This window comes from Larus michahellis, chromosome 2 (genome assembly GCF_964199755.1).
Source record: "Larus michahellis chromosome 2, bLarMic1.1, whole genome shotgun sequence".
Classification (NCBI taxonomy): domain Eukaryota; kingdom Metazoa; phylum Chordata; class Aves; order Charadriiformes; family Laridae; genus Larus; species Larus michahellis.
Window position 1 is genome coordinate 161,062,299 of NC_133897.1, and position 12,422 is coordinate 161,074,720.

Genomic DNA, 12,422 nt, shown 5'->3' on the forward strand with positions numbered 1-12,422 from the left:
GAGGAGCAAGGTGAGTCATTGCATGTGATGACTTCACTCTACCCACACACAAGGCAGTGTGACGTGATCACATGTCTTTTCCTTTCCTTGTGTGCTGGAAGGTGGTTGGGAGGGTGAAAGGTTTCCCATACGAGTTCAGAGGAGTACAGGGAATTTTAGAACAGAAGAGAGAAGGAACCTACAGAGATTTGTAGGAACCGTTTAGCAAGGGGGGAGAATAAATGGACAATAATATTAGAGAAAGTGAAAGACACCTGGGAACTCAGAGAACGGTCATGAAGGACCTGACCTGAAACCTCTAAATTTTTATTTCCTTTGGGTCTTAGTTTGTGTTTTTTATCATACTGATACATGTGGAGAAACGAATTCAGAAACCTGGTGTGAAAGCCCGGTGTGCTGGTGCGTGTGCATGTGCGTGTGTGTGTGTGTGTGTGTGTGTGTTGCATATTCCCTTGTGCACCTCCCAGAATGACAATGGTGGTAAAAGCTATACTGAATGTACAGGGCAATCTGAGGGCTCCTCACCAGGCAGAGGAGGTGGTGTATGTACAAATACTAAGATTATATTAGGCCTTTGCAAGCATGCCTGAGTCCAAGGCAAGGCCAATGCCTAGTCTCTGATAAGGATCCACTTTGGCTTAAATCAACCTGAGGTTTGGGGATGCCTGGTGAGTGTCTGATCTGGGGAACAGAATGAAAACTGGACCTAGAAATGCCCTCCAGGTGGTTATTAGAAGCAGTCATCTCCAGACTCTTGCTCTTGGACTCCTGGTCCTTGTAGGTGTAAATGCACAGTTGGGAAGTTCTGTGTCTGGCATTGGCAGGAAATGGAAACTTGTTGCTTGATTCGTCAGTTTTCCCCTCGTCTGTTTTCAGTTTTCCAGAAATAAAGCAATGATTAGTAGCACAGGAAAGGAAGCAAGGAGAAAAGTGCAGGCAAAGTTGAAGGTTAGCAGATTATAAACCTTGCTAGGTTTGGTGAGCACCAGGCTGAGCTGTGTAGTGTTAGGAAAGTAAAGTAAAATTTTAACCCAGACAAAAATCCCAGTGGTGAATCAGCAACTGATTCTCTAAAATCACGTCCCTGTAAGCACAGCCATCTGAAACGTTCCTGCAAGCACGTCCATTATGTCTCAGAGGAGTGGGTAATACCCTTTCCTGGGACACACACCTTTCATGTGATGTTTCTGAGTTCAGCGCTAAAAGAACAATGCTGCCCGGCGTGTTTCAACCTGTGTGGGCTCTAAGCACGTCACTGCCTCTGATGAACTGTTCTCTTTCATCCTCCCTCTTTCCTTCTTGATTGTTTTTGAGAATTAAGGTCTGTGGCCATAAAAGGTGCTTCTGCTTATATCCGTTGACTATAGGTCCGGGTGTGATTTGTTATCATGTGAGCATATTAATATATTCCTGGAAGAGAATGCCTTTTCTTGAAATGCAGATAAAGAGAGTACCTGTCCTCAAGCAAGGCAAGCTATAAAGAAAAATTTCCTAAACACAGCAAATTAGCTTTCCTATTTCCAGGCAATATGTGCCTGTAACACCGGGGTCTGCCATGAACACTGTCTATCAAAGGATTTCAGAACAGATTACAGTGCAAGGACATCTATTTGGGAAAATTTAGTGGGAAATCAGTAGGAAACTAAGACACAGGGGATTTACTGTCTTGGCTCTTGGCTGTTGCAGCCATCCAGCCACTCTCCTGCCTTCACTGACAGCAATACAGTCTGTACGTGCTTATTTCACCTGCAATCACTTGACCGAAGAAATAATGACATATCAGAAAAAGATTAATTGGTTGCACAAGTGCTAGCTGAATGTAGACAGAAATGTACGAAGTCGTTACTAGCTTGCTAACAACCACTGAATAGGGCAACATGTTAGTGGTTTAACCACGGGCCTTTCCCAGCCATCAGGAAGGCTGATGCTAAATGATTGGGGTCTGGGCACCTGGAGGGTCCCCATAGTTACAACCTGGAATTTCTCTGTGCCCTTAGGCCAGGTTCTCCCCTCACTGCTGGTCCTCTCATTTCCTCCTGCAGGTTTTACTGTGGGAAAGGAGAATGAGTGATTGATTCTCCACCATCCCTGCACAGAAGTGCAGCCTCCCTTTCTCCATCCAAGCCCTGGCAGAGCAAGTAAGCTGCAGCTGTGCGAGGGTGGCTTGTGCACCATCACCCTCTGGTGCTTCAGATGCTCTGTAGATTTCCTTGGAATGATCTCTAGCTTGACCAAGGAGGACAGGCCTGGGAGCCTTCACAGTAAGCACACCAGCAGCAGCAGCCACTCGGGATGCGGGCTGCAAGTAGTCTGCATTGGGGTGTAGGCAGGCACCAGTGACTTCCTGAGAGCCTCAGCTTCTGCTACCAAACAACTTCTGTTGTCTCAGGAATGAGGTGGCCAACCCAAACAGGTCAGTGTGCTACCTCCCACCCTAATCCCAGGGGTACCTGTTGGCCTTAGGTCCTGTCTTGCACCCGCCATGCCTCACTTTCCAAGGACCAGCCCGAAGTGGCAGGCAGTCACTTGCACCACCATGGTAAGGCAAGAGATCTGCCTTTCAGTGTGTTTTTGGGCACGTGCAAACAATAAGGTAATGGACAATTCAAGTTTGGGTGCCTCCGGTCAGTGAGGTGCCACCTGGGTATATAATTAGAAAACACAGTTGAGCTACATAAGAAATGTTTTGGTGCTGTCAGTGGCACACAAAAGATATTCAGATAGATGTGCATGTACTCACTATTGTCTCTTACCACAATAAATCCAAATTTGTAGAGGTAGCAAAGTTTTTAAGGTTGAACACATACAGCATTTCACACCCGGACAATGCCTCAGCAGAGAATACAATGTTTTATAGTCGAGCACTTTACACCTGGTTCCCTTGATTGCCAGAAGCCTTATAGAAAATGCTGAAGAAAACTTTGCATCCAGGGATGACTTTGGTTTTCATGTGAAGCTTGTTTTTTTCTAAGACCAAATCTTTTCAGCCTGGCCAATGACTATGGTCCAAATTACAATGACCAATGGCATTTGGGTGCTCAACAGGAGATGTGCTATGGAAGACCAATCTATGCAACGCCTTTCGTTGCAGTCACAGGTTTTCTTGGCATGTTCTATGGAGGCTGATTTCTGTTCATGCTGCAGAGCATGGACCACTGGTTATTCTTTATTTTTCTGTTTTTTTGTGACCAAATTACTACTCTACCTCCAGCAATTGACAAATGGAAAATTACTGAACCCTTCTTTTGGTGAGATCTCTCCATCTTGCTTACTCCTTTCTTTTGCCTGCTTCACCTCACTGCATAAAACTGACAGAGTTAATAAAAAATTGTTAACAAAAACATTGTTCCCTCTTGTCTCACTAGGGAGCTGGGGCTTTTCAGGCAGCTTGATAAATAGCACTATGAACCTAGGGCTGTTTTTGCAATACGTGGCTTTAATTAGTGTTTAATTTAGGCTGTAAAGAGAGAGGGGAATTTCAGAATCAATGCTAGGAAGCTAATAACATCATTGCCAGGTCAAGAGAGTTTCTTCTCTCAAAAGCAACCACGAAATCTGCCCTGCGGAGTTCCAGATTTGTTGTTTCTGGCTGTCTGTGGTCAGACTTTTTCAGTTTACAGGAAGAATATGTCCATGAATCCATCCTTCCTTTCCCAGTACCACTCCTTTAAACTCTGCCTGGGCTGTTGGCATCCAGCTGTGTGCTTTCAGGCTCAGCCAACATCACCAGGAGTAAAGGCTGCAGAAGCATTGCTGCCCTCATTTACTTCTGTGGCCCTGGCTTTTATTTTGAGTGTGCTCAGACCCGTGTTCACAGCCTACTTCTCTGCTGGAGGTGTTGTGGATGAGTGGAGGTGCTGGAGCAAAGACAGCCCTAACCAGGAAGGTGGAAGTGAGTTAAAGAGAGCAGCTGTAGCACTTCTTCTGGGCAAAAATGAGTTAAACCTGGTAAAGCATGTCGTTATCAGTAGTGAGAGGAGTGGATTAGGAATATGCACAAAGCTTTGACACCCTGAACTTCTTTAACAATTGCTTTAAGAGCTGTGTTTTGAACACACACAGAGACAAAAGCAACAAAATACTGCGAGGACGTGGGGAGAAATGAAACACAAGAAGGAATCAGAGCGATAGGGCAGGAAGGGGCACGGAGAGATCACCACATCCCCTGTACAGCAAGAATTGCACAAAAAGGTAGCAATGCTTTATATTGCCGTAATAACTTGCTTTTATAGGTGCCCAAAACCTTCATGTTCAGCTGATTTACCACCGTAGTGCTCACAGACCACATTGCTTCAGGTCACATGTGAGCAGGCGGAGCATTTGACTTGCCCACATTCACACACATTTCAATGATAAAACTGGGAACAACGGCCCTGAGGCTTCCCCTATAGAAAGTACCTAATCCAAAATTCACTCTGCAACAAAATTTGTTCACCTCTTTGCTCTGCTCCTAGTAAATGGAAGTATTGGCATAGAGCAGAGGGGAAATATATGGACCATAAAACCTCCTGAAATGCCTCTACTCCAAATTTTTCTGTGGTTCTATGTGAACAGGTGGGAAGGAAATGATGACAGGAGATGTTGAGAGAGCATACAGAGGTTAAAGTCATACCAGGGAGCACATGGAGATGCATGCCTGCAGAACAGCGCTGAAGCTGGGAACATGCCAGACTAGGCTGTGGGAGGGACTGGTCTGCACTGAAGGGGCTGAATTTCTTTTTTTCTCTAGAAACACTTGAATTTTCCTTTCTATGTGTCAATGATTGTGGGACACAGCTGCTTACAGTCAAAATGGCCACCACTGAAAAGTCACAATATGTTGAGAGAACAGGTATTTTTAATCCCCTTCCCAATAGTTATTCATTAAATGGAGGTTAAAAAAACAAAAAAAAACAAAAAAACAAACAAAGCAGCACAAAAAAAGCAGGCAGGTATTGCAAGGGAGGAATAAATAGTTAAACATGCAGGTGATAAACATCTGAGTTACTGATTAACTCCTGGCTTTTGTTACCCCAGCAGTTCTTAAGTTGGTTTACTAAGAGACCAAAACACAGACCTGTGCCAAAAAGGCCTCAACCTTTAATAACACGTATTACACTTTATCTCTCCTTGCAATACGTGTCCCTGGGCTGTGACAATGAGGACAGCACTGCCCTCTATTGATGGGAAGAATTCAGACCTGTTTCAATACCTGCAACGTTGGGACCGTAGGTGAGTCAAAAAAAAGCAAGAGAAATCCATGTAGGACAGGAGAGACTGAAATATAACCTCCTCTTTGACGTGTCAACTGCCAGAAGTTGAGAGAGAAAAGAAGGAGTAATTGACTTGCCCGGTGTGCACATCCTCAAGCACCTGCTCCAGGACATTTGTTACAGATGGGATGCCAGGGCAGCTGAGACGTTGGTCTGACACTCTATGGCCAGGCTTATGGTCTCAGGGTAAAATCTGGGCTGGAAGGGAAAAGGGACATTTAGACATTTCAGGAGCAATCACAGTTAGTGAAAGCAATGCAGCATGCTTGGCGGGATGGAAAACAGGCAGGTGCTCATCTGTGGGCAAGAAAAGAGTGACTTCAGATGTCTTCTTCAGTTTCTTCCATCTGGAGCAGCTTGCTTTCCCTCCTGCACCCAACCAGCTCCATCCAGTCTGGAGTGATGCCTCAAGCAATATCTCTCCCTTGCTGTCATTCTTGATGTTGTCACTCATTATTGCAGCCTGTCACTTGGTTTAACTAAAAACATGCTGGTTGCCATCTGCAGGAGAGACCGAGAAGTAAGGTGGCAATAATCACTGCAATTAGGGGTTCAGAGGAGCCATCTCAGAAGCTGGTTCTCCCTTGTGATGGCTGACCAGAGTATCCTGAGTTCTTGCAGGAATGTGAGGAAACCCTTGAAGATGTGTGTTCCTGAAGAGGGACAGCTCTGCCCTGTGGTGCAGAGGAAGTCCTTCCAAAGTTTAATAACTGTTGTTTTAACTAATATAGCTTGCGCTTTAGCAAAGTTGCTCTGGCAAGGAACTGATCCTGTCGTTGCTTCAATCAGAGGAGGTAAATTTGAAGAAATGAGCAGAAGCACTCAGCACCACCAGTATGGATGGACACAGGCTGGTTGGGTGAGCAGGATTCCCAGTGCTGGTGGGAGCCAGAAGCCCAGCAGATTGGGAGCGGATGGTAGACCATGGCGAGCTGAGTAAAGGAGGGCCCAGCTGTTTCTGTGGGGATGAAGGCTGCCCTGTGAAAGGAGCCTGAAAGGATGCAAGTCTAGTTTGGGTTCTGTCTTCTTCTCAGTCTTCAATAATACGCCTCATTGCTAAGCCAAAACCAACAAAAGCCATTAACCGCCCCCCCAACTTGTTCATCACCATCATCTGTCACAGAAGGCAAAAATGCCCATTTGCTGGGACCAGCTCATTCTGCTGCTTGACCTGCTTTTGCTATGCTCAGCTTTGATTTTTTTCTGTAAAAATTTCACAGTAAGGGTCTATTTTCCAGGTCCCAAACAAACAGCAGGGTGCACGCTGAACAATAGCGAAGAGTTTGGCAGTGTGCAGGTTCCTTCTCTGTGCCAGAAAAGCTTCTCTGATGGCCCTGAGTTCCCCTTTCCCCGCCCTCTGCCAGGGGCTGACATGAGGGAAAGAGAAAATACAATTGAAAGCCATCAAGAGTAATGTCCTGTTTATTTTCCTGCTAACAGAATTATTTTCAGGACATCTCAGAAATCAGAAATGGAAGCAAGGAGGAGGGGAGGAAAATCAGAACAAGCACACGTTGGGATTTCATTAGCTGTACGCAGAGAAGAGACTAGAATCAGGACCAAAATGCAGGTCAGGGACAGGATAAATGAAGCTGTACATATGTCATATGTCCTTGTTTACCTTTCTGGGAGACGACCATAGAGAGCTGGAGAGGTTTCTGTGCTGGAAGCAGGACAAAATAATCTGTTAATTGTGTTTGTGACCATACTCCAGTTTATTTGTTGCTGGCCCCTATAGCTCCATAGGACCGACTCCAGAGCAGTGCTAGCACCAGCGTGGATTTACCAGAGGAAAAAGAAAAGGAGACTTGGGCTCCTCATGAGCAGTGGCTGCTGCCATTTGCCCTTGTGTCAAATGATGTGGTTGTGCAGCTGCACAGCCTCGTCCTTGCTTTTAGAGTGAAGTTCCATGAAATGGGAGGTGCAGTCTGGCATCTGTCGGCAGCTGAAAGGGGCAGGTCTCGCCCCCTCTCTTTTCACCTCTCCTCCTTTCCTGCCCAGAGTTGCAGCAGTGCAGTCCTGATCTCTTGTATTAACTCTGTCTCCGCTTGGATGCAATGGGGAAAAAAATAAACATTGGTGTGGTCTAGGCTATACCAGCTTCTGTAAAAAAAAAAAAAAAAAAAGTTATTTTTTTGTTCAGTAAGACTTACGGGTTAAAGCCTGCTTCTTTATGTCTTAACAGTGAAGATCCTGTACTGGTCTTGTTTACTAAAACTGTTCTGACTTAAAAGCTGCTTCTTTATCCCTTGAAAAGGAGGATCTTAGGATGCGGAGCTTTCTTATCCAGCACAGAGCAGCAGGACGCACTGACTACCCAGCTCAGGGTTAGTGGGGTGTGCTGTGTGACACCGTCTTCTTGTGTTAGCAGGGTTTGCTTGTCCACATGCTATATGGCTGTCAGAGCTGCCCAGTCCTACCTTCCAGGCTTTTGATCAGTCCTTGGGAGTTCAAGGGTTCTCTCTGTTCTATGCAGGCCAGAAGAAATTAGGTGGGACACCCATGTGACAAGGTGTGGGGTGAAGAAGACGGGGTGGCCTCTGTCCAGGCATGGTTTGCAAAGTGGAAATCAGAGGCCAGGTGCCCTGCTTCTGATCATGCAGCCTCTAGACCACCTCTGCCCACTCCTGCATGGGAGATGTGTCTCTTCTGGTGCCCACCACGCAGGGTAACAGGTTATGCTGTTCCCACTGCTCTAATTGCAGCTCTCATCTCTGCAATTACAACTGCTGTAAGTGATGTGGATCAATAACAAACCAATGAGCAAGAGCCTTTCCTGAGGCTACTGCATGGACCAGGGGATGAAGAACTGAGCAGGGGGCTCCAGCTTTCACGACCTCCTATCTAGGCAAGGTCAGTAACAATGTGAATTCAGGCACAGCCAAGGGCTGACTCAGCAGGCACCTCCTGCTGGGGCTCCTGCCTGCTCCCCCCTGAGCTCGGCAGCAACACTGTGGGTCTGCCAAGGTGAGCTGACCACACTGGAGCTGATGGGGAAGAGAAGATACGGTGAGGGGATGGTGGTCCTGTCACCTCCTTCTGATGTCAGGCTGACTTCAGCCATGGACTTAATTGGGGATGGGGTCATGGGTAGGGTGGAGGAGCTGACCTCTCTCCCTCCCTTCCCCAGGCCAGTTCAGGGATGGCGTACCACAGCTAAGTGTGCTAGGTAATGAACAGACAGTTTTCTGAGAGAAGTCTTTTCTGTAGGAAAGGGTGAACAAAGGCATGAAATGACATTTCTGTCCTTTAATACAGCATCAAGACCCACACCTCAACTAAACTTTTAACCCAGAAAAGCTACTTTACTAATCTGTGTATTGTGAACTCCCTTCCCTTACCCATTCCCATTTTGGTAGGGACTGCGTTCGTGGTATCTTTTTCTTTCTACAACTATTTTCCAGCATAAACTGCTTTCCATTGTCCCAGTCCAACTACCCAGTGGAAAAACAAACATGCACGGGCTTTGATTTTCATCTCTCTTGCTAATATAGGAGAAATGCAAAACTTGGTCTCTGAGCCAAAGCTAACAGTAGATGGCCAACACCTGCTCTGCAGTGGGGAGGAACCGTGCTGGTGATGGCAAAGAACATGGGGGAGGCTCTACCTGCCCATGGCAGAGTGGCCTTTCCCACTGCTTAGGAGTATGTAGGTGGTATGTGGGTTTGGGCTGCTTCAAGTTGGGCCCATACTAATTAATAAACCAAAGAACAGGCTGAAGCCCTGTCCCACAGTTGTCCCTTCTGCTTAGGTGCTTGCACATTTGCCGGTCTGGCTTTGGGGGTCATTCCCACGAGGCAGCACCTGGTACGTGGGACCAAACGCAGCCGGCTGGGTTGATGTGAGCTGTGCTGCCTCGTAGCACCAATGCCAGGGAAAGGTCCGTGACCTCTTTTTGTTGACATGGATATCACCTGCAGTCCTAATCCAAACCCACTAAAGAAAATGGAAAGATCTCCCAGTGACTTCAGTAGTCTCTGTGTCATGTCCTAAACTGAATTCAGGCCAACATGGGATCAGACCAACTTCACCTAAGCAGCTTTAGACTGATGTCAGTGGAGCTGTTGATACGAATTTTCGATAGCAAGGTTAGTGTTGTGGGGTGAGGGCTTCCTGAAAGGCAAGCCTGCACATCTTATGTCAGGTCTATGAGTTTATAAATGTGAGCATGACACAGTCCAGTCAAGGTAAGTTTTAGAAATGTAGCCTGGATAACGGTTAATGACTGACCCACAGAGCGAGAATAAATTATTGTAGCGTGAAATCTGTTTACCGTATGCTTAAAGCAGCCTTGCTGTAGTCTCCCTCCACAGATGAGGATTCTTGCAAAAGGGAATGGGATGCCATAAACCATTAATTTTTCCAAGGAAAAAATTCACTTTGTTCCAGTGCTTTTTGATACATTGTAAAAGCATGTGCTTTTTTTTTTTTTTCATCCAACTTTCACAATTCTTCCACAACTAGTAAGAATTGGGAAAGGGGGAAAAAAAGATTGGGACAACATGTAAAAAAAAAACCAACAAATTTGAGTTTGGATAGGTGAACATTTGACATGTAAATACATTTATATATCTATATGTCTCACACTATAGATACATATACATTAGGTGTAAGATAATTTTGAAAGTTATCTTGTCATAAGTGCCATTTCTTCATTATTCTTGGTAACACAGTAGACATATTAAGTATTTACCTAGCCTCTATATCTTGGGGATAGGAATAATTTTTTGTTCTGTGTTTGTACATCTGGTACTGAGGGCAGGCGCTACATTACTGAAGCTTCTGGACACTTGTGCTACAGCAAAGAGGACTCACCATGTCACTATTGTTTTAGTGACAACTTGTGACCCTGCTGCATGGCCTTAAGTGATATGATTTTTAGGAACCTGTTGAGATGCAGCAAAAAGTTTGACTGGCAGACAAGTTTTGCTGGGCATTTTTTTTTCACGGCTACTGAGCAGATCAAAACTCTGATCAAGGCCCAGACTCTCCTGTGCTAAGCGCTATCCAGAGGTGTGACAGAAGACAAGCTCAAAGAGTTGAATGGAAAGGATGCCAGGGTATGGCATATCTATAAATGCCACATGGCATTTCCAGAAATCCAAGACATAAGATCCAGAAAGATGAATTTGCAGAGTGTTCAGGGGATGACAAAATTGGCTTTTGTTTTGTTTTGTTTCCTTTTGCTTTCCTCTGGGATGTAATGGCAAATCGTGCTGACTCCTGCAAATAGCTTTGGCCTCTGGGAAGTGGAGCTGATTTACATCCGCTGAGAACATGGCCAAGTAATGACATGCTGCCTTGAGCTTTGCACTAAGCAGGTTTGCAGAGCTGATGAGTTTGCTTTTTTTAGGGGGTTGCTTTAGGTGTGCTGTAGGATTGCACAGGAGAGAAGGGTCCGAAGGGTGCTGTTACCAAAGGAAGCAAATATGCAAATGGCCTAAAGCTGTTCTGTACCAGCCATGAGGCAAACCCTCCTTGTTGTAAGCACAGTAACATTTCTGTCCTTCCTGCAAAATACAGCCTCTCCCAAAAGAGTTGGATGCCGGGGAATCTTTGCTGATGGGTTTAAAGAAATCTTTCTGTCTTCTTTTCAAAACTCTGCAATTTCAGCTAGTTCACCAGAGCCATTCCACTCCTGGAAAGGCGCGTTGCCCAGACATAACCCCAGCCTTGGAAATCAACAGAAAAAATGCTTCAGATCTGCAGTTCACCAGAAATTCCTAGAAGCTTTGGCTGAACGGGCTCTCTGAAGGTTTCTAATCCAAGTGGGAAGCCCCAGTGCTGGATCAGATCAGCCGTGGCTTTGTCTAGCCAAGTCTGGATGTCTTCCAAGGACAGAGGTCCCATTTCTTCTCTTGGCTGACCTATTACCTTCTCACCCTCCTAGTGAGAAAGGCATTTTTCCTAATGTCCAATCTGAATGTCCCAAGCTGCAATACATGGCCATTGTTGCTTCTACTGCCATTTGACACTATTGAAATGAGCTTGTCTCAGCCATCTTCACCTCTCCTTGACACAAGGGCAAGGGCATCAAAGCCAGACAGTACATCTCAGCATCTTTGTACATTGTGTGCTCTTATTGTAGAAAAGAAGGCACAGGGTATACACGCAGCCTAGGGATTAACTAGGACCAAGCCGTGTCCTGAGATCATCCATACTGTTTAGTCCGTAGTCTGTTCCCTGGCACTGTTTCAGGCCATGGCATCTCATCCCCTCCCAGATAATGCCCAGGCTCAGCCTGGAGCACAGGATGAGCCAAGGACCATTCCCAAAAGGCAGTATAAATGAAGCCACACAGCAGTTTTAAGATACGGAGGTTGAGCTGTACAGGCATACTCCATGGTACATCTGTGCCCTCGGTCACAAGAATAGGACCTATTTTATTATATCTTATTTTTATGTTCATATATCAACATATATAAACACCTCCCAAAACATATCTACTCTTGAATGCCAGCTGCCAGCTCACCCTTTACATTCTCCAGCACTCCCTTCATTCCATCTCTGGGGACACAACATAAACATTCAGCTTTGTGTCATAGGAATCCCGTTGATGTGACACTATGATGGTGCTGCTGCAGCACTCTCACATTATTGCACATACTTTTACTTAAAATACATATATATGTTTTAGTAATAATTCTTTTTTGAGGTCTCAGGGACAGTACTTGGGGTGTACAAGAGATGCAGGGTTAGGTGCTAAGCAGTACAAGTATGGTCAGTCAGGCAGAGAGAACTAGGCCTCAGCTCTGCAGGTAAGGCCACCTCCAGGAGATGAAGTATCACAGTGCTGAGGTAGCCACTGGGATGAAGAGTGGGTTATTCACGGAAAGGTGTCTAGAATTGGTGAGTTGAGCCTTACTGGGCTTTTTGTTATGGAGAAAGTTTTGGGCAAACAGCTCAGCCTTAGTCTTGCAAATGCAGGTGAGCACAGCCACCCTAATGCACCCTTGCTGCTCCTAAATGTAGGCGACCCAGGGCAGGTTTATTCTCAATGAAGTATACACTCAGAAAGGAAAATTCCCATCACAAACCTCAGCACATCCTTCCCCTACCTGCTCTGGGGTTTTGCTACTCATGAGCTATAAGGTCGAGCTACCACACCACTGAAAACAACTGAAAGCTGATCAAAGAAATAGAGGCTAGAGCATCTGCAAGCCAGGCTGG